Consider the following 6,673-nt stretch of genomic DNA (forward strand, 5'->3'; position numbering starts at 1 on the left):
AATTGTGACAATTTTAGAATAAAATGATTGAATACTGTCATCACCCTGAGTAAGATTAACGAGATCCTGTTCCAGACGATATGACCGGGCCGCATTACTTTGTTGATAAATTGTCTGAAGATGGTCCCATATTGCCTTAGCCGTGCGATGAGGTGTGAGGCCAACAGCAATGGATCGATCGACCGAATCGAGAATCCAGGTAATAATCCGTCCATTATTCATTTCCCAATCAGCCAATTTATCGGCATCCGTGGAAGTGGGAATAGTAACAGATCCATCAATTAGTCCCCACAAACCACGACCCTTCAGGAAGTTCTGAAAATGGATGGCCCATAGTGAATAGTTGGTACCATCAAAACTACACCTTGGGGCCTCTTTACGTGATGAGTTCTTGTCCATTGAGCGGAATTAATATAAAGCATGCAAAGAGTTGCAGCAGAAGAATGTTTTAGGTGTACCGTACAGCAGGAGATATCCAACGCGTAGCAGTATCTGGATCTTGGCTGAATAGGATCTTGGCGAAATAGGAACAGCAACAGCAATAGGTCTAGATGGGAGCAATAGCTCTGGACAAGTAACAGATCTGGATGAGCAAAGGTTGCTAAAACAGATCTGGATGAGCAACAGATCTGGATAAGCAGAAGAGCAACAGATATGGATGAGCAGAGAAGCAACAGATCTGGATGAGCAGAGGTTGCTGGAACTCGAAGAGAACGAGTGACCGGGCGACGTTGGACGATTAGAGGGGCGACGCTGGACGAGCAGGGGTGGTCGACCGGGTGGTCGGACGGGGAAGGGGTGGTCGGATCTTCAACAGGGGACGGTTGGACGAGCAGCAGATGGTGCTGGACGAGCAGAGGGATGATCGGACGACGCAGCAGGGGTGGCCGGACGACGCAGGGGTGGTCGGATCTGACAGGTGGTGCCGGATTTGGATCAGTGAGGCTCTGATACCATGTAAACTGAGAGGAGCTGAAAGCTTTTGTGTATTTGAGACAACCCAAAGGGGTTGAATATATAGAGATTACAGCATCTATACAAGGAAGGAAATAAAATCAGAATCATCTACCTATGGGAAAACCAACTATATAAGGTATGCTAGCTATACAAGGTATGTTGCAGCCTGTCTAACAAGCTAAAGGCTATATAACCTCAGTTTTAGCAACAGATGCTAAAAAGGCTTTTATAGCCTCGGTTTTTTTATTGAAGCTAAAAGAACCCTTTTAGCTTCGGTTGCCTTGAAATGAGGCTAAATCATGTTTTTTTTGCCTCAGTTGCCTCCAACCGAACTAAATATATTTTTAACCTCGGTTCGGTTAAAGCCTTTAGATATCGGGGTTGCAACCTCAATTTGGGTAATTGAGGCAAAAGTGAAGCTACAGATGGATTTAGCCTCTATTGGCATCAACCAAGGCTAAATCCAGTTTTTAACCTCAGTTCTTAATAACCGAGGCTAAATTTAGTTTTTTGCTTCTAATAATAGCATAATCAATCAATGATTAAACATGTGTGTGCATGTTTCACCCATTTAACATTCATTAAGACAAAATAATTAGCATAATACAATAAAACAGTTAACAGTCTATTTAATGTTTTCAGACTACAAATGCACATGAATGTCCATTTTCCATGCTACAAATGTTTATAGCAATGCAACTTTCCATGCAACCACATAACCTGATATAACCAAACGGGCAAAACCGTACATCAGTTGGGACTGAAAGTAGCTGCAACATCTCCTCAGCAAATCATAGCCATAAAATAGAAGATGAGGCTAGTCAGCGATAGGGCAGGCATGCTTTGATGCTCTTCGACATCTAAGAACCACAATAGAAGCCACTACTGACTCTTTGAACCTCAACATTCCAACTACCAGAGCAAACATCAAACATGCAACAATGAAGATTCCATCCAAATACACATATATAAACCATATAGTAAATACATGTGAAAAAAAAAAAAAACACATAACATACAAAAGTGACCATGCCAAATACACATCCAATGTAGTCCCCATCTAAAGCTCACTTTTTAACCATGCGAATGAAATGCCCACATCAACTATATTAAGCAATGCCCATGGCCACATATAAAACCCATTCCAACTAATAAGCATTGCCACATTTATGTATAGACGAGTACTCTTATCATAGAAATAGACTCATGTCTAAGAAAATCCATGCTCGAAAATCATGCTTACCCAAACAAACTTAAATTTCAACCAATAGACATCAATAGCCTCCATAGCCTCTCACTCTAACTAATGGCTAAGAACGCGCCCTTTAGCTCTACATCCTTGGTGAGGTCACCACACACCTTCAGCTCTACATCCATGATGAGGATACATAAACATTAGATTGAAAGCAGTTGTGATTGAACTAATCATTAAAAGAATCAGGTGTTTGGTCTATCAAAATGTTCTGTTTGAAAGCAAGTAAACATTAAAAACGCACCCATTTCCAATCCGCAACCTTTCATCAAAGCTAGAAACAGAATGGATGGCCTATCCTATCAATTTTCATCAAGCCCATCCAAGCTAACAAGTCCTAAATGAATTTGGGGCTAGCCCAACTTCCCCTCACTTTGGAAGACTTAACTCCAAATTACACAACAATCCTAATAAATTGATATGCAATTGAACTGAGCATCCAAACACATAAATAAATAAATAAATAAATAAATAAATAAATAAATAAATAAAAACTTATAGCAAAATCCAAGCCCATATGCTCAAAACACCCAACACCAAAATTCCACCCATCCATTAATAACTAAACAACTCAACCCAAGTGAAAGTGCCAATCCCATTATTACCATTTTGCACATCATAGCATAGGAGGTTGTAGCAGCCCGTGGCTTGATAAGCATCACTTTGTCATTTTTCATTAAAAAATGGAAAAAGAAAATGAGACAAAAACCTTGGCTACTTACTGTCTACTAATGTCTTCCCATGTATGGGATTCTTTATCCAGGCCATAGTAAAGGCGTATTATATCTCTCTCCCTATCACCCAGGGTTGAACTGATAAGCTTGTTCACTTCATCCTGAAAATGAGAAGAAATTTGGTATTTTATAAGACTAACTACTAAAGGAGACTGAGAACTGAGACAACAGGTTTGCTGACCCCACACACAAGTAAACTGCTGCCCATCCACATAAAAGAACATGTGCCAATATGGCACACTTGTGCAAGATCCAAGCTATCCATCAGGTGGGCTGCACTTGTTTAGATCAAAACCAGGTTGTTCCACTCAGGTCGGCCAAAGTGTACAAGACAAATGGATGGCTAGAAAAAAAAAATTTGTTTTAGCCAAGCATTTCTTTTGTTAACTGTTGCTCATCTGAGTGAAATGGCCTTATTTTGGCCAGAATACCTAATGGAAATCTCATATCCAGTACATGTGTGCCACATTGGCATGTGTGCCTGCATGTGGATGGGAAAGGCTTCACGCAGGTGTGGGAGTTGCAACTTCTTGAGGCAATATACCAGAACTTGTGAAAGAAACCATGCAACAACTACGATTTTATTTGAATACTGAGGGCCTTGTTGCTTATCTTTTGAAAGCAACCAATATAACTTTCAAGAAAAACTGAAGAAGAAAAACCAACAACATTTTCAAAACTTCATTCAGGCGCATTAGTTTTTATCTTGAGTGACCACTCATCAAATCCATGCCATGGGTTGTTCTCAAGATTGTTATCTGCAATGTACTACAAATAGAAAGATTTAAGATTTTGGATTAACAACGTACAGCAAGATAGTACAACTGTGTGCATCCAAATAAATCATTCATACAAGAATAAAAGCAGCTTGCATTTCAAGTAAAAACCAAAAAAGTTTAATAAAAAGAGCAGAGCAACCGTCTAAAAGAAAGGGTTGTTATGTAACAACGTAGTGGCCATTACATAACTACTTTTTAATACCTTGGTCTTTACATGCCACATTCCTCTTTCATAATTTCCTAAAGAGAAATGATTTAGTGGGCGAAGTGTATAGAAACCTTCCCATACGCAGTAACATTTGTCCTCATGAGCATGTCACTTACTTGGACCATCCATTAGGTCCAACCCATTCTTCTTCCACTACTATGCACAAAAGATTACAAACATTCCCTAATTCAACTTACCAGTAACTGAAGAAGTGGATAGAGCCATTTCCATATGAATATCAAATTGTAGTAGAACTAATGGATAGTGTTTGAAGCTCGCCCGAATTAACATCGGATTTGTAAGAAACCAATCTCACCCACAACTCAGTTTGGGACTTTTCCATCTCATGCAGCACGTGCTTAGTTCTGCCCATTTAATAAATCCAAGAATCAGTGATAGATAGTGGTTGACGGCACTGTTTTTAATTTATAGATTTAAAAAATAAATAAATAAACTGACTAAAAGGCAACTAGGCAGGTTAAGGAAGCATCAGGGCGTGCTGAAAAATTGCATGAGTAAAATGCAATGACTGTGATTAACAAAGATACATCAGTTGCAGTACCTGAGTCATGTACGATGAAATCTTGCCAAGAAACTTAATAAACTCCTGTTTTTTATAGTCAAAACTGCTTTTCGCAATGATTAATAAGTCTTCTTCTTTTTTCATATCTTCATAAATCCTTTCCTTTTCCCATGTCATATGCTTGATCTGCTCAGTCTCTACAATGTCCACACATAGATCCGAATGTCATGTTTACTGGAAATCTCACATTGATATCTTTTTTGAAATCATATCGGATCTCATGATTGGAAGATACCACAAAGAGAAACCCAAATAACTGAAATATTTAACTGGACTAAAATATCTTAAGCTTCAGAGGCTCCCACACTAAATTTCTCTAACTGAAAAAAAAAAAAAAAAAAGAAGGGGCGGGGGGGTAGGCTCACCTACAACAGTGATCTTGCAATCTCAGACTTAATAGCATGCTTCCTCTTCGGGAAGTACATTTCTCTCTTCTTCTCCCTCTCTGTCTTCAGTGATTCGACACTCCACCATTTTCCACAGCCCATCGCCAAAATCCCTCTTCTGCAAAGAGAGCTCGTTCTCGGTTTCTACCTCTGATGCTGAAGCATGCCCATTTTGACCCTGTTTTCTGCTCTGGATTGCAGCTTCCAGTGTGGATTCAGTGAGCAACTGATCAACCAACAACACGAAATGATCCCCCATCCTCAAAAAATCACAAGAAACAAACTAAAGGAAATAATCGAGGCCCGAAATCCTTAATGCAGTCTCTTCTTCACCTGAAGGCCTGAAAATCAACACTCAACAGTAGCAATTTGTTATACAAAAAAGACCCCCCCAAGAAAAAAAAGAAGAAGAAGATACCAATTACTGAATTTAAATCTCCAAAACAATGTCTTTTTCCAAAGGAAAACATCACATATAAGGCAGAAAGAAAGAAGCAGTTAGTTACCTGTATCAAGCAAAACAGTGATGAAACTGCAATGAGAAAGAAAACAACCATCAAAAACAAATGAAAGAAAGAAAGAAAGTGAAAATTCAACAACCGTCCTAACATAGGATAGAAGAAAGAAGGTAGCTGATATTTTCCACCCTATGTTTGTTTATACACACCCTTTTCTCCTTTTGTGACTTCCTACTTCTTGGATTAGATTATTTACAGAAGGGGTGAATGTGTCCAAAAAAGGGCTACAAGTATCAAAAAAAGGTAGCTGATATTTTCCACCCTACATTTCTTCAGCTCCAACAAAATTGGGATGCCCTTTAAGCAACTTCATCAGTGAAACCTCCTTCTTCACCAGATCCAATGATTCCTCATCGTTACATATCATGTGCTTCAAAGCATACTGCTTCGATGAAGGACCCACATCACGTGCAAGATAAACACAAGAGAAACCTCCTTCGGCAATCGCATTCCGGACATGAACCATTAGGGCCTGTTTGGATGCCTGTAAGTTGGGTAAGTGGGAAGTTACTTATAGGGAAGTCACTTACAGGTAGTGTTTGGGGGAGAAAAATCACCTGTAAGTAACTTACAACCTGTAAGTCACTTACAGGCAAATCTACCAAAAAACTGCAGGGGGATGGGGGTGGGAAGTCACTTCCCTGTAAGTCACTTACAGGCTCAACGGTCAGATTTTTAAAAAGAGGGGAAGAGGGAGAAACGCACCAACCCACCAAATCTCTCTCCGTCTCTGCAATCTCTCGCTGTAGTTACTGCCTTCCGTCTCTTCTCCTCCTAAAATGATAGGGTTTCATCTACCCTTTTTTTTCTCCTTTGAAAACGGGGGTGGTTTGACGTTACTCTATAAGGCACGCTGGCATCCAAACAGTCACTTATACACACCTGTGTATTTTTTCACACGTGTCATGGGCCTCTAATCCGAACAGACCATGTGATGCAGCATCCCATGAAACCGTCAGGGACTGAGGCCTGTGGTTGGTGATCCTATAGATCGTTTATCTGGTTGGTCTCACTATGGCCCGTGGTTGGTGATCCTGTGATGTACTCGCAGTGTTGGTGAGTCTCTTAGATTGCACAGTTAGAATGCAAGTAATTTAACGATCTACATCAGTGTTGGTGAATCTCTTAGATCCTGAGCATCAAACTCCTCATTAGAGAATGAGAAAAACTTTGATGATAGAGTGGGATTGATGATGCGCTGGCCCTTGGAAATTACATCAGATTGCACAGTTGGAATGCAAGTAATTTAATTATTA

At 39.9% G+C, this 6,673-nt stretch overlaps 1 long non-coding RNA gene across 3 annotated transcripts; it reads right to left on the reverse strand.

The window, feature by feature from the left end:
• Positions 1-1,984: 1,984 nt before the first annotated feature.
• LOC131221562 (uncharacterized) lies at positions 1,985-5,880 on the reverse strand. Of its 3 annotated transcripts, none has more exons than XR_009159416.1 (5): positions 5,406-5,880; positions 4,879-5,240; positions 4,493-4,650; positions 2,815-3,044; positions 1,985-2,324 (listed from the first exon to the last, which is right to left on the reverse strand). It is a non-coding gene; the product is annotated as an uncharacterized LOC131221562 (long non-coding RNA). The 3 variants fall into 3 exon arrangements; XR_009159415.1 differs by having other exon boundaries at positions 1,986-2,324; positions 2,932-3,044; XR_009159417.1 differs by lacking the exons at positions 1,985-2,324; positions 2,815-3,044 and adding an exon at positions 3,377-4,295.
• Between the last annotated feature and the right edge of the window lie 793 nt (positions 5,881-6,673).

Source organism: Magnolia sinica, chromosome 12, assembly GCF_029962835.1.
Source record: "Magnolia sinica isolate HGM2019 chromosome 12, MsV1, whole genome shotgun sequence".
Taxonomy (NCBI): domain Eukaryota; kingdom Viridiplantae; phylum Streptophyta; class Magnoliopsida; order Magnoliales; family Magnoliaceae; genus Magnolia; species Magnolia sinica.